Source organism: Euprymna scolopes, chromosome 46 (genome assembly GCF_053919585.1).
Source record: "Euprymna scolopes isolate OS-2025 chromosome 46, ASM5391958v1, whole genome shotgun sequence".
Lineage (NCBI taxonomy): Eukaryota > Metazoa > Mollusca > Cephalopoda > Sepiida > Sepiolidae > Euprymna > Euprymna scolopes.
In genome coordinates, this window is record NC_136527.1 from 46,290,342 (window position 1) to 46,314,551 (window position 24,210).

Sequence of the window (24,210 nt, forward strand, 5' to 3'; positions counted from 1 at the left end):
AAAAGCTTCGATCAGTCTTGATGGCGTCTGCATCATCCTGTTCTCACTTGCTGAGCGAAAAATAGAGGGCCAGTGCATCCCCTTCTAGAAACAGTGGGATTACTGCAGCCACATCGTCCAAGTTTTGAATCCTTGCCACAAGGTCCACTTTTTTAAGCCACGCCACCACATCACCGTCGCCATTAAAAGGCTTAATCATGTTGCTTAAGCCAGCGTTGGCCATCGCTGAAATAGCTTGAAGAATAAAGCAGTCTCAGAACAGGTGGACCTCTGTAATGGGGAGGGGTCACTTCTTATAAAACAAAAATGTAAGTATTACTACATGAATTTAGTATCGATTTTTGCTCATTTGCAGAATACATTAAAAATGTAAGGGAGATAACTACAGTTACTGAACGAATAATCTTAATGAAAATGTTGAATCGTTGAAAACTTTTCAATGTCGATTGTTTTTTGTTTTCAATATTGACTTAACCATATAAAACAACTTTTTTTTATCGTTTACCAAAACAAAATTAATAATTTTCTAAATTTTATATGTTTTGAACTGTTTCACAAGTTTAAAGTAAAAAAAATTATCTTTTGATTTTTCATTTTTTTCAGCGGTATATTATATTGTTTTTCAGGTGTGCTACAAATGAATATATACTTCAAAAGTGTCACAGAAAATTATTCTCTATGATATGAAGAAATTACTTTTTCAAAAAGTGCGAATCAGTTGTTTTTTCGAAAATTGTCTGACACCAATAGAAAGTAGGCAGATCAGAGTTGGGCTGGGGACAACCCTTGCAAAAATTTTTCAAGATCGTGATCCCCCGCTGTGATCAGGAATCAAGAAACACGAGGCTAGGAGACCAACCTGTACGTCTGTATTCTTATTATCAGAAATAAATAACGTCTACTGAAAGTTTCCATCATCTAAGCACACCCTGCCCCAATGGAAGCAATCCTTTAAATAGTAACAGTCATTCATATGCAAACACTTCCATCAGAAGCAGCAGCAGTAAATATAAGCAAGAGTCAAACGTCACCGGTTTTTGGCCCGATCATCAATCTCCTCATGTCAGGTGAGTTTAACTTTTTTCTCTCACATTTTCTATATAAATTTAATATAAAGTAAGCCCCCACTTTCTGGCCACATGGTGATAATTTTTTATTTGTTTTGTTGGTCTGCCTGAAAGCCGTTTCGGTTAATTGTTATATGCTTTTCACATTAACAATCATCTTTAATATTACAACTTCTTAGGTTTTCGGGTATGCTGAAAACGAATATCACATTTAAATTTGCTGCAAACAAGTAAGTGTCTGGATATTAAAAATGTAATTGTTTGTTATCAGTGGTGGCCAATTTAGTATGCACTTGCACATGCAGAATTGACCACCACCGATAACATAAGGAATTACATTTGATTAATATTTAGAAACCTACTTGCTTGTTGCATATGTGCGCATTTGCACATACACAAATTGTCACTACTGACAACATAAGGAATTACAGTTATCTGTATACAGATCATACTTTATTTTTGTTCTTAAATATCCTTGTGTCTTTATTGAAAGAGGAAATTCAGAAAAGAAAACGAAAAATATTTGTTGCTAAAAAACTAAGGAAAAAATGATCCCTTCCCCAGGTGGCCATGAAGTGGGTGCTCGTTTTACGTTTAATTCATAAATGTGATCTTTCACTTTTTGATAAATTAAATTTTTAATATGATGACAACTGTTTCTCTGTATCATTTTTTGAAGTAAATATTCGTGTTCAGCACTCTCACAAAAACTTATAAAAGTCATCATTGTAAAGCATTTGGGGGTTTGGAAAGATTCTAGACATTGACCAAATCAACAAACCTTACAAATTAATGAATTTAAAAAAAATAATCATGATTATTAAACAAATTACAATATTATGGTTCTGAATTTTTTAGATGAGGAATGATTCTTTGTATTATTTAGATTATTAAGACTACTGTTCTCATCTTCATTTATTTATCATGAAAACATTGTAAAAATAACACTTGTCGAATATTTACTTACTGGACTGTTATAGTACACTTTAACTTCAATTCTGTTTCGAAAAGTAAAGGTGACATAAAATTACACTATTTCGTATTTTGGGAGACATTAACTTTGATAGATGAAAAGATTGGAATTATTATTAATGGGGTTTTCATAAGTGGATGAACTGCATTTGATTTGTCATAAACTGTGATAGTCCTAGAGTGATATGATCACTGTTAAAATGGATCAATATTCTCTGAGATATGTTATTGATATTCTAAGCTAGTATGGATTGAGCCACAGATTTGCAATGTTTATTGTAAGCTTCTTTCTTCCTTTGTCAAATAGTTGACCTTTCTACCACTGACGATATAATACTGAAAACCTGACCCCATCATTCCATGCGTTACGAGTTGTCATGTTTTGCCTTGTGTGTGTGCACGTTCAACACACAATATCCTTCCCCTTTCTATTTTCAAAGAAATATTCACTAATATTTTTTCATTCCCTTCCTTCTAAACGTTCTCTAGCATCCCATCAATTTACACTTCTGTTTTCATAATTCAACAAAACAATTATTACAATACAAAACAAAAAAAATAATGAAACTGTCCAACAATCAATAATATATATACATATATATTCTTTTTTAAATCAATAAAACACAATCATAACACTAAAATAACCAACAAAAAACATTGCACAACATTTAAAATCAGTGTCGAATGTATTACATAAGTCACCTAGCCTTTCAGTATATGTAATTTTTTTTCATTTTTGTCTTTATTCTTTTTTTATTTACTTCAACATAACCATATTCATAAATTTCTTTTTTTATTAACTTCAACAAAACCATATTCATAAATTTCTTTTTTTATTTACTTCAACATAACCATATTCATAAATTTCTTTTTTTATTTACTTCAACATAACCATATTCATAAATTTATTTTTATTTACTTCAACATAACCATATTCATAACTTTCTTTTTTATTGACTTCAACATAACCATATTCATGAATTTATTTTTTATTTACTTCAACATAACCATATTCATAAATTTCTTTTTTATTTACTTCAACATAACCATATACATAATTTTTTTTTTATTTATTTCAAAATAACCATATTCATAAATTTCTTTCTTATTTACTTCAACATAACCATATTCATAACTTTCTTTTTTATTTACTTCAACATAACCATATTCATAAATTTCTTTTTTTATTTACTTCAACATAAACATATTCATAAGTTTCTTTTTTATTTACTTCAACATAACCATATTCATACATTTCTTTTTTATTTACTTCAACATAACCATATTCATAAATTTCTTTTTTATTTACTTCAACATAACCATATTCATAAATTTTTTATTTTATTTATTTCAACATAACCATATTCATAAATTTCTTTTTTTATTTACTTCAACATAACCATATTCACGAATTTTTTTTATTTACTTCAACATAACCATATTCATAAATTTCTTTTTTATTTACTTCAACATAACCATATTCATAAATTTATTTTTTTTATTTACTTAAACATAACCATATTCATAAATTTATTTTTTTATTTACTTGAACATAACCATATTCATAAATTTATTTTTTTATTTACTTCAACATAACCATAATCATAAATTTCTTTTTTATTTACTTCAACATAACCATATTCATAAATTTCTTTTTTGTATTTACTTCAACATAACCATATTCATAAATTTCTTTTTTTATTTACTTAATAACCATATTCATAAATTTCTTTTTTGTATTTACTTCAACATAACCATATTCATAAATTTCTTTTTTTATTTACTTCAACATAACCATATTCATACATTCCTTTTTTGTATTTACTTCAACATAACCGTATTCATAAATTTCTTTTGTTTATTTACTTCAACATAACCATATTCATAAATTTCTTTTTTTATTTACTTCATAACCATATTCATAAATTTCTTTTTTGTATTTACTTCAACATAACCATATTCATAAATTTCTTTTGTTTATTTACTTAAACATAACCATATTCATAAATTTCTTTTTTTTATTTACTTCAACATAACCATATTCATAAATTTATTTTTTTATTTACTTCAACATAACCATATTCATAATTGTTTTTTTTATTTACTTAAACATAACCATATTCATAAATTTCTTTTTTTTATTTACTTCAACATAAACATATTCATAAATTTCTTTTTTTTTTACTTCAACATAACCATATTCATAACTTTCTTGTTTATTTACTTCAACATAACCATATTCATAATTGTTTTTTTTATTTACTTCAACATATCCATATTCATAAATTTCTTTTTTTATTTACTTCAACATAACCATATTCATAACTTTCTTGTTTATTTACTTCAACATAACCATATTCATAAATTTCTTTTTTTATTTACTTCAACATAACCATATTCATAAATTTCTTTTTTTTTTACTTCAACATAACCATATTCATAAATTTCTTTTTTATTTACTTCAACATAACCATATTCATAAATTTCTTTTTTGTATTTTCTTCAACACACCCATATTCATAAATTTCTTTTTTTATTTACTTCAACAGAACCATATTCATACATTTCTTTTTTTTATTTACTTCAACATAACCATATTCATAAATATTTTTTTATTTACTTCAACATAACCATATTCATAAATATTTTTTTATTTACTTCAACATAACCATATTCATAATTTTTCTTTTATTTACTTCAACATAAACATATTCATAAATTTCTTTTTTTTATTTACTTCAACATAACCATATTCATAAATATTTTTTATTTACTTCAACATAACCATATTCATAAATTTCTTTTTTTATTTACTTCAACATAACCATATTCATAAATTTCTTTTTTTATTTACTTCAACATAACCATATTCATAAATTTCTTTTTGTATTTACTTCAACATAACCATATTCATAAATTTCTTTTTTTATTTACTTCAACATAACCATATTCATAAATTTCTTTTTTGTATTTACTTCAACATAACCATATTCATAAATTTCTTTTTTTATTTACTTCAACATAACCATATTCATACATTTCTTTTTTGTATTTACTTCAACATAACCATATTCATAAATTTATTTTTTTTATTTACTTAAACATAACCATATTCATAAATTTATTTTTTTATTTACTTGAACATAACCATATTCATAAATTTATTTTTTTATTTACTTCAACATAACCATATTCATAAATTTCTTTTTTGTATTTACTTCAACATAACCATATTCATAAATTTCTTTTTGTATTTACTTCAACATAACCATATTCATAAATTTCTTTTTTTATTTACTTCAACATAACCATATTCATAAATTTCTTTTTTGTATTTACTTCAACATAACCATATTCATAAATTTCTTTTTTTATTTACTTCAACATAACCATATTCATACATTTCTTTTTTGTATTTACTTCAACATAACCATATTCATAAATTTATTTTTTTTATTTACTTAAACATAACCATATTCATAAATTTCTTTTTTTATTTACTTCAACATAAACATATTCATAAGTGTATTTTTTATTTACTTCAACATAACCATATTCATAAATTTCTTTTTTATTTACTTCCACATAACCATATTCATAAATTTCTTTTTTTTATTTACTTCGACATAACAATATTCATAAATATTTTTTTATTTACTTCAACATAACCATATTCATAAATTTCTTTTTTATTTACTTCAACTTAACCATATTCATAAATTTCTTTTTTATTTACTTCAACATAACCATATTTAGAAATTTCTTTTTTTATTTACTTCAACATAACCATATTCATAAATTTCTTTTTTTATTTACTTCAACATAACCATATTCACGAATTTTTTGTATTTACTTCAACATAACCATATTCATAAATTTATTTTTTGTATTTACTTAAACATAACCATATTCATAAATTTCTTTTTTTATTTACTTCAACATAAACATATTCATAAGTGTCTCTTTTATTTACTTAAACATAACCATATTCATAAATTTCTTTTTTATTTACTTCCACATAACCATATTCATAAATTTCTTTTTTTTATTTACTTCGACATAACAATATTCATAATTTTTTTTTATTTACTTCAACATAACCATATTCATAAATTTCTTTTTTTATTTACTTCAACATAACCATATTCACGAATTTTTTTTATTTACTTCAACATAACCATATTCAAAAATTTCTTTTTTTATTTACTTCAACATAACCATATTCATAAATTTATTTTTTTATTTACATCAACATAACCATATTCATAAATTTATTTTTATTTACTTCAACATAACCATATTCATAAATTTCTTTTTTGTATTTACTTCAACATAACCATATTCCTAATTTTTTTTTATTTACTTCAACAGAACCATATTCATAAATTTATTTTAATTTACTTCAACATAACCATATTCATAAATTTCTTTTTTTATTTACTTCAACATAACCATATTCATAATTTTTTTTATTTACTTCAACATAACCATATTCATAAATTTATTTTTTTTATTTACTTAAACATAACCATATTCATAAATTTCTTTTTTTATTTACTTGAACATAACCATATTCATAAATTTATTTTTTTATTTACTTCAACATAACCATAATCATAAATTTCTTTCTTATTTACTTCAACATAACCATATTCATAAATTTCTTTTTTGTATTTACTTCAACATAACCATATTCATAAATTTCTTTTTTTATTTACTTCATAACCATATTCATAAATTTCTTTTTTGTATTTACTTCAACATAACCATATTCATAAATTTCTCTTTTTATTTACTTCAACATAACCATATTCATACATTCCTTTTTTGTATTTACTTCAACATAACCGTATTCATAAATTTCTTTTGTTTATTTACTTAAACATAACCATATTCATAAATTTCTTTTTTTATTTACTTCATAACCATATTCATAAATTTCTTTTTTGTATTTACTTCAACATAACCATATTCATAAATTTCTTTTGTTTATTTACTTAAACATAACCATATTCATAAATTTCTTTTTTTTATTTACTTCAACATAACCATATTCATAAATTTCTTTTTTATTTACTTCAACATAACCATATTCATAATTGTTTTTTTTAATTTACTTAAACATAACCATATTCATAAATTTCTTTTGTTTATTTACTTAAACATAACCATATTCATAAATTTCTTTTTTTTATTTACTTCAACATAACCATATTCATAAATTTCTTTTTTATTTACTTCAACATAACCATATTCATAATTGTTTTTTTTAATTTACTTCAACATAACCATATTCATAAATTTCTTTTGTTTATTTACTTAAACATAACCATATTCATAAATTTCTTTTTTTTATTTACTTCAACATAACCATATTCATAAATTTCTTTTTTATTTACTTCAACATAACCATATTCATAAATTTCTTTTTTTTATTAACTTCAACACACCCATATTCATAAATTTCTTTTTTTATTTACTTCAACAGAACCATATTCATAAATTTCTTTTTTTTATTTACTTCAACATAACCATATTCATAAGTTTCTTTTTTTATTTACTTCAGCATAACCATATTCATAAATATTTTTTTATTTACTTCAACATAACCATATTCATAAATATTTTTTATTTACTTCAACATAACCATATTCATAATTTTTATTTTATTTACTTCAACATAAACATATTCATGAATTTCTTTTTTTTATTTACTTCAACATAACCATATTCATAAATATTTTTTATTTACTTCAACTTAACCATATTCATAAATTTCTTTTTTTATTTACTTCAACATAACCATATTCATAAATATTTTTTTATTTACTTCAACATAACCATATTCATAAATTTCTTTTTATTTACTTAAACATAACCATATTCATAAATTTCTTTTTTGTATTTACTTCAACATAACCATATTCATAAATTTATTTTTTTATTTACTTCAACATAACCATATTCATTTTTTTTTTTGTATTTACTTCAACATAACCATATTCATAAATTTCTTTTTTATTTACTTCAACATAACCATATTCATAAATTTCTTTTTTTTATTTACTTCAACATAACCATATTCATAATTTTTTTTTATTTACTTCAACATAACCATATTCATAACTTTCTTTTTTTTATTTACTTCAACATAACCATATTCATAAATTTCTTTTTTTATTAACTTCAACATAACCATATTCATAAATTTCTTTTTTATTTACTTCAACATAACCATATTCATAAATTTCTTTTTTTATTTACTTCAACATAACCATATTCATAAATTTATTTTTATTTACTTCAACATAACCATATTCATAAATGTCTTTTTTGTATTTACTTCAACATAACCATATTCATAAATTTCTTTTTTTTTATTTACTTAAAAATAACCATATTCATAAATTTCTTTTTTTATTTACTTCAACATAACCATATTCATAAATTTATTTTTTTATTTACTTCAACATAACCATATTCATAAATTTCTTTTTTGTATTTACTTCAACATAACCATATTCATAAATTTCTTTTTTTATTTACTTCAACATAACCATATTCATACATTTCTTTTTTGTATTTACTTCAACATAACCATATTCATAAATTTCTTTTTTTTATTTACTTAAACATAACCATATTCATAAATTTCTTTTTTTATTTACTTCAACATAACCATATTCATAAGTGTCTTTTTTATTTACTTCAACATAACCATATTCATAAATTTCTTTTTTATTTACTTCCACATAACCATATTCATAAATTTCTTTTTTTTATTTACTTCGACATAACAATATTCATAAATATTTTTTTATTTACTTCAACATAAATATATTCATAAATTTCTTTTTTTTATTTACTTCAACTTAACCATATTCATAAATTTCTTTTTTATTTACTTCAACATAACCATATTCATAAATTTCTTTTTTTATTTACTTCAACATAACCATATTCATAAATTTCTTTTTTTATTTACTTCAACATAACCATATTCACGAATTTTTTGTATTTACTTCAACATAACCATATTCAAAAATTTCTTTTTTTATTTACTTCAACATAACCATATTCATAAATTTCTTTTTTTATTTACTTAAACATAACCATATTCATAAATTTTTTTTTTATTTACTTCCACATAACCATATTCATAAATTTCTTTTTTGTATTTACTTCAACATAACCATATTAATAATTTTTTTTTATTTACTTCAACATAACCATATTCATAAATTTATTTTTATTTACTTCAACATAACCATATTCATAAATTTCTTTTTTTTATTTACTTCAACATAACCATATTCATAATTTTTTTTTATTTACTTCAACATAACCATATTCATAAATTTCTTTTTTTATTTACTTAAACATAACCATATTCATAAATTTCTTTTTTTATTTACTTGAACATAACCATATTCATGAATTTATTTTTTTATTTACTTCAACATAACCATATTCATAAATTTCTTTTTTATTTACGTCAACATAACCATATTCATAAATTTCTTTTTTGTATTTACTTCAACATAACCATATTCATAAATTTATTTTTGTATTTACTTCATAACCATATTCATAAATTTCTTTTTTGTATTTACTTCAACATAACCATATTCATAAATTTCTTTTTTTATTTACTTCAACATAACCATATTCATAAATTTCTTTTTTATTTACTTCAACATAACCATATTCATAAATTTATTTTTTTATTTACTTCAACATAACCATATTCAAAAATTTATTTTTATTTACTTCAACATAACCATATTCATAAATGTCTTTTTTGTATTTACTTCAACATAACCATATTCATAAATTTCTTTTTTTTTATTTACTTAAACATAACCATATTCATAAATTTCTTTTTTATTTACTTCAACATAACCATATTCATAAATTTATTTTTTTATTTACTTCAACATAACCATATTCATAAATTTCTTTTTTGTATTTACTTCAACATAACCATATTCATAAATTTCTTTTTTTATTTACTTCAACATAACCATATTCATACATTTCTTTTTTGTATTTACTTCAACATAACCATATTCATAAATTTCTTTTTTTTATTTACTTAAACATAACCATATTCATAAATTTCTTTTTTTATTTACTTCAACATAAACATATTCATAAGTGTCTTTTTTATTTACTTCAACATAACCATATTCATAAATTTCTTTTTTATTTACTTCCACATAACCATATTCATAAATTTCTTTTTTTTATTTACTTCGACATAACAATATTCATAAATATTTTTTTATTTACTTCAACATAACCATATTCATAAATTTTATTTTTTTATTTTCTTCAACTAAACCATATTCATAAATTTCTTTTTTATTTACTTCAACATAACCATATTCATAAATTTCTTTTTTTATTTACTTCAACATAACCATATTCATAAATTTCTTTTTTTATTTACTTCAACATAACCATATTCACGAATTTTTTGTATTTACTTCAACATAACCATATTCAAAAATTTCTTTTTTTATTTACTTCAACATAACCATATTCATAAATTTCTTTTTTTATTTACTTCAACATAACCATATTCATAAATTTCTTTTTTATTTACTTCAACATAACCATATTCATAAATTTCTTTTTTACTTACTTCAACATAACCATATTCATAAATTTCTTTTTTGTATTTACTTCAACATAACCATATTCATAATTTTTTTTTATTTACTTCAACATAACCATATTCATACATTTATTTTTATTTACTTCAACATAACCATCTCCATAAATTTCTTTTTTTTTATTTACTTCAACATAACCATATTCATAATTTTTTTTTTAATTTACTTCAACATAACCATATTCATAAATTTCTTTTTTTATTTACTTAAACATAACCATATTCATAAATTTCTTTTTTTATTTACTTGAACATTACCATATTCATAAATTTCTTTTTTTATTTACTTCAACATAACCATATTCATAAATTTCTTTTTTATTTACTTCAACATAACCATATTCATAAATTTCTTTTTTATTTACTTCAACATAACCATATTCATAAATTTCTTTTTTGTATTTACTTCAACATAACCATATTCATAAATTTCTTTTTTTATTTACTTCAACATAACCATATTCATAAATTTCTTTTTTGTATTTACTTCAACATAACCATATTCATAAATGTATTTTTTTATTTACTTCAACATAACCATATTCATAAATTTCTTTTTTGTATTTACTTCAACATAACCATATTCATAAATTTCTTTTTTTATTTACTTCAACATAACCATATTCATACATTCCTTTTTTGTATTTACTTCAACATAACCATATTCATAATTGTTTTTTTTTATTTACTTAAACATAACCATATTCATAAATTTCTTTTTTTTATTTACTTCAACATAACCATATTCATAAATTTATTTTTTATTTACTTCAACATAACCATATTCATACATTTCTTTTTTGTATTTACTTCAACACACCCATATTCATAAATTTCTTTTTTTATTTACTTCCACAGAACCATATTCATAAATTTCTTTTTTTTATTTACTTCAACATAACCATATTCATAAATTTCTTTTTTTTATTTACTTCAACATAACCATATTCATAAATATTTTTTTATTTACTTCAACATAACCATATTCATAAATATTTTTTTATTTACTTCAACATAACCATATTCATAATTTTTCTTTTATTTACTTCAACATAAACATATTCATAAATTTTATTTTTTTATTTACTTCAACATTACCATATTCATAATTTTTTTTTATTTACTTCAACATAACCATATTCATAAATTTCTTTTTTTATTTACTTCAACATAACCATATTCATAAATATTTTTTTATTTACTTCAACATAACCATATTCATAAATTTCTTTTTTTATTTACTTAAAAATAACTGTATTCATAAATTTCTTTTTTATTTACTTCAACATAACCATATTCATAAATATTTTTTATTTACTTCAACATAACCATATTCATAAATTTATTTTTTTATTTACTTCAACATAACCATATTCATAAATTTTTTTTTCATTTACTTCAACATAACCATATTCATAAATTTCTTTTTTTTATTTACTTCAACATAACCATATTCATAAATTTCTTTTTTGTATTTACTTCAACATAACCATGTTCATAAATATTTTTTTTATTTACTTCAACATAACCATATTCATAAATTTCTTTTTTATTTACTTCAACATAACCATATTCATAATTGTTTTTTTATTTACTTCAACATAACCATATTCATAAATTTCTTTTTTATTTACTTCAACATAACCATATTCATAAATTTCTTTTTTTTATTTACTTCAACATAACCATATTCATAAATTTCTTTTTTTTATTTACTTCAACATAACCATATTCATAAATTTATTTTTTTATTTACTTCAACATAACCATATTCATAAATTTCTTTTTTTATTTACTTCAACATAACCATATTCATAAATATTTTTTATTTACTTCAACATAACCATAGTCATAAATTTCTTTTGTATTTACTTCAACATAACCATATGCATAAATTTCTTTTTTATTTATTTCAACATAACCATATTCATAAATTTCTTTTTTTATTTACTTCAACATAACCATATTCATAAATTTCTTTTTTATTTACTTCAACATAACCATATTCATAAATTTCTTATTTTGTTTACTTCAACATAACCATATTCATAAATTTCTTTTTTTTATTAACTTCAACATAAACATATTCATAAATTTCTTTTTTTATTTACTGCAACATAACCATATTCATAAATTTCTTTTTTATTTACTTCAACATAATCATATTCATAAATATTTTTTTATTTACTTTAACATAACCATATTCATAAATTTCTGTTTTTATTTACTTCAACATAACCATATTCATAAATTTCTGCTTGAGAAAGAATTATCCCTTTTTTCTTCAAGCCGCAGGCTGTACGAACATTAATCATATAAACAATTTTTTTAATCATTTCCATCTTGTGATTTACATCATTACACTTTTATGATTAATATTTTTTCTTTCTAAGGATAATTTGTTTTCTTTTCTGTAACCTTTTCGTCGGTTCTGTCAATTTTGGAACCAAAAGTATTGAATTCTGTTACTTATCATTAAAAATACTTTAAGATACGAAAATAAAATCAAATTTTCCCATTTTATCTCTAGAAAACTGTCTTTCCTTCACTTATAGAATGTCCCTAAGCCCTATATGTCATCATTCATTATGAATGTTATGTCTGGAAACATTCTTTTCAACAGAGGCTGACTCCACATTCACAACACCAAGTTGTAATCCTGTACATAATAACATGTTGTTTTACGATATGCTTCATACATGTGTATGTAACTAACACTCCACTGAAAATGGGACGGTCTGGTGATATATTAATGAGTTAGATAGCTGACCTTGTCACTGGGGAAGTAGTTGGTTGTGGAGTCTAGGTTGGCCACAATGGGCAGTGAAATTTCTTCTGCAATGACAACATCAGCTTAGTCATTTATCAATAATGTCACTTGACCCTACCATTTTTCAGTGGGGGTGATAGTTACAGATCCATGAATGAAGTACCTGCTAAAACAACATTTATGTCGTTAGACTGATCTAAGGGTTAATGTCTTAATATGGGAAACATTTCTGTTGTTACACCACCAAGACGATAAGCGACAACCGGCCTAAGGGTTAATCTCTTAATACAGGGAACACCTAATGCATGTTGAAAATCATCTGATGGTAAATTAATTTCAGTAGATCACACTCGATTACTCCCATGCGTGTTTACTGTTTGGGTTAATAAAACATTCATTTCTTTTGTCTTTTTCATACTCAATCTTAACACTTCACATACTCTGTTCAAGCAGTTATAATCATCTTTCAAAGTCTCATACATGAAATGAACCCCAAGAAAGGAATTTTCTTTACTCTTGCATGATTTGACCTGGATTCTCGGGAATTCCCGTCAAGCATCGATTTTTTGCAACCTTGCCACCATCTTTAATTTTTCCAGCCATTTAATTAGGTCACCCTCCCCAGTGAAGGGTCTCAAGTCAGCCATGTTAACCTGCTTGACTTGCCGAAATAGCTTCTAGGGTTATAATCAGGATTCGGTTCTAGTGTTCGGGAAGGAGTGAGTCACTCTCTTGACAACAGCACGTTTCTGCCCTCTTCTTTTCCGATCGACCACACCTGGCCTCTCGCCACCAATGTCACACGGCACAATCTGAACATAAGCAATACGAAATACTTTTCAAAAGATGTTCATGACTCTTTCCCCTGCTTTTACAACTCGTGTAGGTACCCTATTGAGTTGTTCGTTGTTGGATTCCTGCAACGCATTACCTCCGGCCATTTTGTGAAACTATCCACTACAATTAAATAATAGTTTTCACCTACTGGACCAGCGAAGTCCATGTGGATTCTCGACCATGGTTGGTCGGTTTTCGGCCAAGGTTTGTGTACTATAGGTGGAGATTTTGCCGCTAACTGGCATCCTTTACATTTATCAATTGTTGTCGCTATGTCAGTGTCCATGTTACGCCAGTACACGTAGCTTCTCATTAACGATTTCATTCGATTTATCCCCGGATGTCCTGTGTGGAAATCTCTTAACATCCTATTCTGCAATGTTTTGGGTATTACCACTCTCTCGCTGTACAGTAACACATCGTCACATATGGAGAAAACTTCCTGCACCTTTGTGTCCGTTATAATTTTCTCTTTTATGTCCTTTATATATTCGTCTTTCTCGGCTTCCCTTTTAATGTCCGACAAAGTTACGGGTAGTTCCTTAATGATGTTTGCTACCATATTTTTTACTTCAACATTTGTCCGAATTGCTGCAATGACTGATTCTTCCAGATTGTGTTTCTGTGGTATCAGTCTTGACAGTCCATCCGCATGGCAAATCTTTTTTGATGCTAGATGTTGTAGCTGGAAATCGTAATTAAGTAGTATTGTACCCCAGCGCAGCAATCTATTTGCGGTGTATACCGGCAATCCTTTTTTTGATCCATAGATCGTGACTAACGGTTTATGGTCGGTTTCAAGTATGAATTGTCTTCCCTATAAATATCGGTGAAATTTAGTCACGGCAAAGATTATGCTCAACGCTTCTTTTTCGATTTGTGAATATGCCCTTTCGGCTGGTATCAGCATTCTCAAAGCGTGCGCTATTGGTTTTCTAGACCCTAGGAGCTAGCATCACTAGCGACGACTATTTTTAAGTTTGTGTCAAAGTGCGTTAAGAATAATTCGGATGTTAGTGCGCTCTTTATTTTGTCAAAAGCGGTTTGACATTCTTGCGTCCAGTTCCACGGTGTATCCTTTTTAAGCAGATTATTTAAGGGGGCTCGCAAGTTATGCATTCCTTCAATAAAAGATTGGTAATAATTTGCGAGTCCTAAGAAACTCTGCAAGGTTGTTACATTATCGGGTGCTGGCATATTTTTTATTGCCGCAGATCTGTCCGGGTCTGGACGTCGTCCATGTTTGTTTATTATGTGTCCAAGATACTTAATCTCGCTCATACAAAAGTCACATTTACTTTCTTTTACTTTAAAGCCGAATTCTTGTATTCAAGTAAATACTTGTTTCAAATGTTCCTTATGTTCTTCTATGGATTTGCTCCTGACAACAATGTCGTCCAGGTATGCACCTGCGCACTCAATACCACTTAGCATGGTGTCCATCGCTTGCTGAAAGATGGCAGGCGCTACTTTGATGCCAAAAGGCAATCGGTTGTATTTTTATAATCCCTTATGCGTATTGATGCATAGTATTTTTGAGCAATTCTCCTCGACCGGTATTTGCAAATACGCGTCGCTCAAGTCTATCTTGGAGAAGATATTACCCCCATTCAACTTCGTGAATATTTCATCTGGGCTTGGTAGGGGGTAATGGTGATCTTTTAATAGGGAGTTGACCCCGGTCGAAAAGTCTGTGCACACTCTAACTTCGTCATTCTTTTTCTTTACGTATACGGTGGGGGCTGTCCACTCGCTGTGTTCTATTTTTGATAGAATTCCCGTCTGTTCCAATCTATTTAATTCTTTATCAATCTTTTCCAACCCAACGAACGGAACATTTCGCTTTTTTCTAAAAAATTGGGCTGGCGTTTTCTTTAAGTTCAAACGAGGCCTTGAATTTATTGCACCGACCTAAGTTAGTCGTCAATGCCTCAGGAAATAATTCTTTTAAATCGTCTTTTATATTTACTGTTGTTGGAGAACATTCTAATTTTTTACAGAATGTATTGATTGGCTTATCCCATAGTCCGAATTTCTCAATTAAATCTATTCCAAACAGATTTTCACTATTTTTTAGTACGAATATTTTTAATTTCTTCGAAATCCCTTTCAATTTTATCGGGAGGACAACTTCTCCTTCAAATTTTATACCACCACCAGTTACCGTCCGGGCTGCTTTACTAGTTTTCATCATGGCCGGTTTTCCCAACTTTTTCCACGTATTCAGGTTTATTATAGAAACATCGGAGCCGGAGTCGAGTTGTAACTTTATTGATGTTTTAAATATTTCCACTTTTACGTATTTTCGCCGATGTTTGTCTAATTTTGTATTTGATTTTGTGTGCTGTACTCTCTTTCTGGTGTAATCTTTATATCTGCAGCAATCGCTTTTGTGTCCCACCTTCTTACAAATGTAGCATTTTTTCTTCTTATAAGGACAATCTGATTCTCAATGCTTTTCTGCACATCTCTTACAGTTATATCTAGGAAGAGGCTTGTTATATTGTGTACTATATTTATGGTTATTATCTTTGGAATATGCCGTTCCATTGCTTTTCTTTGTAAAGTTCTTGGTTGGTGTGTATGGTTTTCTAACTTTTCTTACATATGCCACTCTGGATTCTTCTATATTTTTTTAATCCTTTTTTAGTGTAATGACCCTTTCACAGTCCTCTGCTAGTTTCTGGAGGGTTAAATCTTGCTCAGATTCCAGCTTAGACTACACTCGTCTGCGTATTTCTGCATTTTTCGTGGAAACTAACCCTTGAGCGAAGATTAGACATTTTAAATCTTCTACCGTTAGTTCTGCAAGCTTAAAATTATCGCAGTTTTTATTGACAACTGATGCGTATGTCAAATAATCTTGGTTGTCCATCTTTCTTAGATTCATGCACAGCCATCTTTTATGAAAAAGAGATATATTTGGATTAAATAATTCTTTTAGTAATTTTACAGCTTCCATGAACTCTAATTTCGCAGTTTTTTTAGGTAATATGTAATCTAAGAATTTGCTGTGTTCTGATGTACCCAATTTTCTGAGTAAGAGGCTCACTTTCTGACTATTTGGCCAATTTTTACAGTCCAGTTGAAAAACATCCTCGTATCTTGTGTAGTATGCTTCAAAATTCTTCTCTTCCTCAGGCACATAATGAAATGTGTCCATGCTATTAAAAATAGTTGTATGGGAGAAATTAACACTATCGACATTTTCTCGATTACTCTTTAGTAGTTCCAGTGTTTTAGCAAAACGTTCATCTTGTCTTTCTTCATATTCCAATTGTAGTTTCTTATGCCTTTCTTCCTTTTGCAGTTTTTTCTGCTTTAATTGTGTCATTTTCTGCTTTTTTTCTTGTTCCTGCTGCCATTTCAATTATCTGTCCTCTCTCTTTTCCTCGCGGTCAGCCTGTGCCTGTATTTGTGTTTGCAAAAACTCGTTTTGTGTAGCTTGTCTGCGTTCATCCCGCTCAGCCTGTGCTTGTAAAAATTGCATGAACATTTTTGATAAGTCTTCCATGTTTTTTTTTTAGTGTGTAGTTAAAAAAAAATATTGTACCATGTACAATATACACCGGTTTGGGTTACAACAAAAAAGCAAATTGCTGTAAGCTCCTGTTTTCAATAATAATATCGCTGCTTGCAATAATATATTCTTTTTGCGAGTCACGGTGCAAAAAAAAAAAAAACAGGTTTATCTGGAATCACGAAATGCAATTGACTTTCCGTTTTTAGGCACTTACTAATAAGTAACTCTTTCCACAAAATAAAAGTTTGGCTTTTTTTTTAATCGAGTCACCATTGAATAAATGTATGCAGTACATTTAGTTCTTTGAGTTTTTTTCTAGTATTTTAATAATTAAAATACCTCTACCTCTTAAATTGAGATTACCTTTTTTTCCGTGACGTTTTACTGTATTATCCGTTATTCAGTGACAACTGCAAGAAAAAAAATCCTTTCCTTGAAATTTAGTTTTAGCTGTGGTATTTCCTTTTAGTAGCGACGTCAACCAAAACATTAATTAAAAAGTCCTTTAATTGTTGTTTTGTTTACGGAGAACAGTAATTAGAATCCACTGGTGAACTTTTTTCATAGGTTACTTCCTTGCTTTTCGTAATACGGGTCTGACCTGTTGTTTTTGCGACAGAACAAAGTTCGCTTTTCGTTTGCAAGTTGGTCCTTTAGTAAGATTTGTCGTGTAGCGACAAAACAAAAATTCACTTTTACATTCGTTTGCAAGTCGGATTCCCAAAAAACGGCGTAAATTGTCGCTTTTGCCATATATGTTATATTTGACGCTTCATATCTCGTCGCCAACTGTTGTGGTTGCACGGTTGAACAATAATTAGTAAGGAAATACAATGAAGACGCAAACAACAAGATAACGCAATAATAAGTGTATTTTTTTTTTACAAAGGCATCACCACATTATCAAGGCCCAGAGGCCACTCAAGGATAAGGGTTTAAGAGTGTACAGTAGAAATTGGTCAATATAGTAATCATTAGTAATGAAAATTTGGTAAATTTAATAACTTATATGGAAAGGCTCATCAAGAACTTATTTACTTTAGACTTGAACACAACCATATTGTAGTCAGCAGGAAAGCAGGAAAACGGAAGACAATTCCACAGGCGTACAGTTCTAAGAAAGAAGCTTTGTTAATGGAATCTACGTTTAGGTTTAGGCACAGATTAAGAGTGGGGGAAATTATTGATAGTGTTTACAGCTAGACGAGTGTTTCTTGTTAAAGTTTGGCGAGGGGGGAACCATAGATTGAAGCTCAGTTGAACACTTTCCATGAAAATAACGATACATCAGAGACAAACTCGCAACATCTCTTCTGTGAGATAGAGGTTGCAAGGAGGAGAAAAGGACATCTCCTACGATGCTACGAAGTCTATTTTGAACTCTATCAAGGCAGGACAAGTCCTTTCTAGCAGCTCCTGCCCAGATGTGGCAACAGTATTCCATCCTTGGACGTACCTGGCTCTTATATAGATAGAGAATAGCATCAGCAGTGAGATATCTACTGGATCGATAGAAAGATCCCACCATTTTTCCAGCGGCCTTGGCAACAGATTTGATATACGTGTTCCATTTAAGATCAGGAGTAATGGTCAAGCCCAGAAGCTTGTCAAAACTTGAGGCCTCCTGAAGACGAGAGCCATTCATTTCAATTGATGACAAATGTGGATCAGAATGTTGATGATTTAAGGAGAGAAGCTTGGTTTTAGATTCATTAAAAGTAACCAGCCACTCCTTTCCCCATTGTACTACGTGCTCAAGATCAGAGGAGAGAGAATTGGAGAGAACTTGCTCATTTACTGTCTTAGATGTGGTACCATAAATGGTAGTGTCGACAGCATAAATGTCTACAAATGTATTAAAGAAAAGGTATATTTACAATATGTACAAATGACGGTGTCGAGTCAGAGAGTCTTGGTGGGAGGACATGTATGCTCTTCGGCGTCACTTCCGGTGGCATTTGAGTAAGACACACCAAGGCCAACCTAGGCTTGCCATTTATAGTGTTATGTTATTCGCATATGCAAATAAGTGGTTGCCACCACAACAGGCATAAGGGGCTACTATTTGGGGCCATGTCTAAGAAAGATTAGCAAGATATTTGTTTATGTTTATATCAGTACAGCCATAGAAGCAGAAATATAATGCAGGCAGGAATGGAATTCCAAAGAATACCTGTTCGAGGGAAGAAACTACTAGAATAGAAAGCTGTCTGGCATTTAGAGACATCAACAGTGAAGGGGTGAGATCTTATTACTAAACGCGTTTGTCGGGGATATGTACGTCGAGGGGTTACAAGTGAAACGAGTTCATCAGAACACATTCCATTAAAATATTTGTAAAACAGGCAAAACAGTGATGCAACATTGCGGTGATGAGACAGGGGCTGGAGCTTAGTTGGTACCACAGAGGCTATCTTCCAGCTATTAGGAAAGCAAGATTCAGCAATACATTTATTCTAGAGCTTGGAAAGTATGTGGGCAAGCTCAGCTGAACATTTCTTAATTAGTAATGCGGGGATTAAATCAATCCCACACGCCTTTGAGGTGCCTAAGTTTTTTATGATATTGTGGACATTAGAAGGGGTGACTTTTACATAATCAAATGTGGCTTTGGCCCGTATAGGAAAATTTGGGAGGGAGTTGTTTGTTGGCTCTAAGATGGAGTTTGAGGTGAATTGTCGGGCAAGAAGTTCTGCTTTCTCTATTGCCGTACATGTAACCTTCTGGTTGTTGCTTAGTGGGGGAATTATCGATTGCCCTTTATTCACTACACTATTATAGATTTTTCAGAAATCACGACATCCTATCTTTTGCTACAAATTTTTGTCTATTTGTATTTGACTTATGATGTGCAAACCATCGGAATGCATGCTGTCTTTGTGCAATGACAGCTGCACAATTTGAAGTGACCCATGACTGATACCACTAGGGGGGCTGTGTTTTCTAGTGGACTGTGGGCATTAGTCACACAATCTTCAGGTATTGTGGTGAGAACTAGGTCTAGAAGTGAAGCCTGGCGAGGTTCACGATCTGGTAGGCGAGTTGGGAACATTACTATCTGTGTGAGAGAATGGGCTCTAGAAAAGCTATAAGTAGAGTGTCCAGCTGCATCTGTGTAACCTGAGAAACGAGGCCAATTTTTATGGTTGACATTACAGTCACCAAATACATATACTTGGGTGTGACTATCTAAGGAGAGTGCTGCATCTATACTATCAGAGATATGATCGGTAAGGGTACAAACCTGACTTGAGAGAGAACGGTAGAGAAAATATAACGCAGTGATAAAATGTTAGTTGAAAGCACATAAATCCAATCATCCAATTCAAAATTTTTCTCTCTAGTTTAGGAAAGGATGCTACGGATATAGACTCCAAGTCCATACATATATCTATCCGAGTTCGTACAGCAAAGTGGGCGGTATCCTGCCATGTTAAAGTAGTTAGAAGGGATTGAAGAGTGTAAGTTTGTTTCTCTTAATGCAAAGATATCTGGGGAGTTTATTAAAAGGTAAGTCTTTACATCATCTAGATTACCTCTAAGACCATGGATATTTGTGAAAGCGAGCCTCAAGGGTGGAGCCAAATTGGTTTTGTTTGGGTGGTTGTCTAGTGTTATTGTGATATTTGTTTTGCTTTTTATTTCATTACGTTTTTGTTTACTGTAAGGTTAGGGGAAGAGCGTTGAGCAAAGTGGGCGGCTTTTGACGCCAAGTATACACAAAGTTGTCAATTCAGATAAGAATGGAACTTTAGAAATAAGATTAAGTCCCCCTCTCACTATGTGTCCGATTTGAAAAAAGGGGCCCAGATGGATAACATAACTTTAGTATACAAATAATATATACATATACATATATACATGCACACACACACACACACACATATATGTATATATATATATATATATATATATATATATATATATATATGTTAAGATTTTTTGACATGTTATGGCTGGGGCAGAGAATAAGAATCCACCTTCAAATTTCAACTCTTAGAAAACAATCCTAATTTAGATTTTACGTACTGCATTTCATCAGATGTAAAATTAAAAAAAAAAACTGTTAGAATCGTGACATCGTTCCATGAAATTAAACTAGTATGTCATTTTTATAATTACTACGATGTGTGCAGGGGTTGGCAACAGGGAGAGGGGATAGACTTGTGTCTTTTTAATGTTCAAAAACTTTATTGAAATAAGTTCTTGGACCAGAAAACTAATGTACATTTACAGCACAATAAAAAAAATGAAAATTTACAAGTGAAATAATTAAAATTAACATTTGCATCCAATAAAAATAAATAAAAAATCCCAAAATTGAGAACTTATTTATTTTTTTTACTCCTTGTTTAGTATGTAAAACTTTTAATCGGTCATCGCTAACAACACACAGTACTGTACTAAATAAATTCAGTTGTAAGTTGCATACTACTGAACGGTGAATTTTAGATTTTCCATGCTGTATACTCCTGAACGTGAGATTGAAAATAGAATTTCAAATTATGTAGGACTTTTGAATGGAACCGTTTGTTTAGTGCGTGAGAGTAGCATGCTCTTGTGTAGTTAGCGATGACTGGAACAATTGCTAAAACAACAAACTCTTCCAAATTATATTTATACTTAAGAAAAACCCTACCAAATCCCAGAAAAGTATGCAAAGATGTAGTCTTATCAAGTATCTGGATAGAACCTATATTATTCACTGCTACATATAGTAAAATGTGTCATATATATATATATATATATATATATATATATATATATATATATAGTAATGAATACTGATAACATAGAGAAACGAATTAATTCCTAAAATTCATAGAAGGGTTGTATGCTAGGGCCCATGCTGCTATGGTTAGAGTACTAGGTAAAAATCAGTTGTAAGTTGAAGTGTTAATCCTCAGTGAAATTTAAAATAGAATTTAAAATCACTTAGGAATTTTTATCTAGTCATCGCTACTAATAAAAAGAGTGTACTAATCTCATCTGCTAAATAAAAGGTTAAATTCAGAATCATGTAAAGATTTCTGAGTTCAAGAGAAAAGTTCCAAAGTTCGACAAAATACTCCTGAATAAGATCGAAGGTAAAATAGGAACGTTGTGAAAATAATACCCAAGATGGGAGCATTATTCTGAAGAATCCAAATAATATGAATAATTAATCCTCATCTGTAAAATGAAGAAACGTAAAGATTTTTAATTAAATATTTGAAAATAGAAACAAATTAATAGCGTTACCAAACCAGTATTGATTAAAACTATACTTATTTTATTTTGAATTCCACAAATAAGAATTTTATATTTATAAAAATTACCTAATAAATTCAATTTAACTAAATGAACTGTATTTTTTTTAAATTTATTTTATATTTTCAGAATTTGTTACAGTGAAAACAAATTAATTAATGGAGAAGAACGGCCTTACGTCTTGGGTGATTGGAATAAGTTTATAATGATATGATTTCTTCATATAAATTTATTAAAGTCGAAATTTATGCACGTATCTCATCATACTATTCATTGCATATAATATTTTTGGAATTAGATGCGAGCAAACATGCGAGACAAACCTCATTCTTGTGAAGTATGTGGTTATTCATTTGTATGGAAGTCAAATTTACTGACTCATATGAGAACACATACGGGAGAAAAAACACATTTTTGTGAAGTATGTGGCTTTTCTTTTGCACGGAAGTCACATTTGGTGAATCATATGAAAACACATACGGGAGAGAAACCACATTCATGTGAAATATGTGGTTCTTCTTTTGCACAGAAGTCAACTTTGTTAAGTCATATCAACACACATATGGGAGAGAAACCATATTCGTGTGAAGTATGTGGTTCCTCTTTTGCATTAAAGTCAACTTTGTTGACTCATATGAAAACACATACAGGAGACAAACCACATTCTTGTGAAGTATGTGGTTCTTCTTTTGCATGTAAGTCAACTCTGTTGACTCATATGAAAACACATACTGGAGAAAGACCACATTCTTGCGACGTATGTGGTTCCTCTTTTGCACACAAGTCAATATTGTTGACTCATATGAGAACACATACGGGAGAGAAACCATATTCTTGTAAGGTATGTGGTTCCTCTTTTGCACAGAAGCCACATTTGTTGTGTCATATGAAAACACATACGGGAGACAAGCCACATTCATGTGAAATATGTGGTTCTTCCTTTGCACAGAAGTCAAATGTGTTGAATCATATGAAAACACATACGGGAGAGAAACCATATTCTTGTGAAGTATGTGCTTCTTCTTTTGCATGGAAGTCAAATTTAATGACTCATATGAACACGCATACAGGAGAGAAACCACATTCTTGTGAAGTATGTTGTTCTTCTTTTGCA